The 312-nt window shown below is 69.2% G+C and overlaps 1 protein-coding gene across 3 annotated transcripts in view; it reads left to right on the top strand.

Annotated features, from left to right (window-relative positions):
- Nucleotides 1-20: 20 nt before the first annotated feature.
- DYNC1LI1 (dynein cytoplasmic 1 light intermediate chain 1) overlaps nucleotides 21-312 on the top strand; it is a 27,806-nt gene continuing 27,514 nt past the window's right edge. For 2 of the 3 annotated variants that reach the window (XM_035890694.1, XM_035890695.1), the window contains exon 1: nucleotides 21-175. The gene's annotated coding sequence lies outside the window, so the exon portion shown is untranslated. The remainder of the gene's footprint in view (nucleotides 176-312) is intronic. The other variant, XM_035890693.1, reaches the window with a different exon arrangement.

Here is a 312-nt window from a genome sequence, read left to right as displayed (position 1 = left end):
CCCCCGCCTCCCATGCCTTCCCCCCGCAGGAGGTGGCGGGCGCGGGTGGGGGGCCGGGAGGAAGCGGGAGCCCCCTCCTAAGCCTTGTCTCTCCGCGCCAGGTCCTGCATCCTCAGCGAGGTGTCCACGCGCTCCCGCTCTAAGCTACCTTCGGGGAAGAACGTCCTCCTGCTGGGTGAGGAAAGCATCCCGGGCCCCTTCCCCGCCCTGCCGCACGCAGCCTTGCTCCTTAACCCTCTCTTGGGCGTCTGGAGCTTCTCTCATGTAGTGCCCGAAGGGACGGGGTGGGGGGGGGAGGGGTGTGTGTGTGTG

The sequence above is a fragment of the Egretta garzetta genome, unplaced genomic scaffold (genome assembly GCF_000687185.1).
Source record: "Egretta garzetta isolate BGI_Z169 unplaced genomic scaffold, ASM68718v1 scaffold313, whole genome shotgun sequence".
NCBI classification, from domain to species: Eukaryota; Metazoa; Chordata; class Aves; order Pelecaniformes; family Ardeidae; genus Egretta; species Egretta garzetta.
Note: the sequence above shows the minus strand (reverse complement) of the source record. Positions and strands in the feature narration are given on the sequence as shown.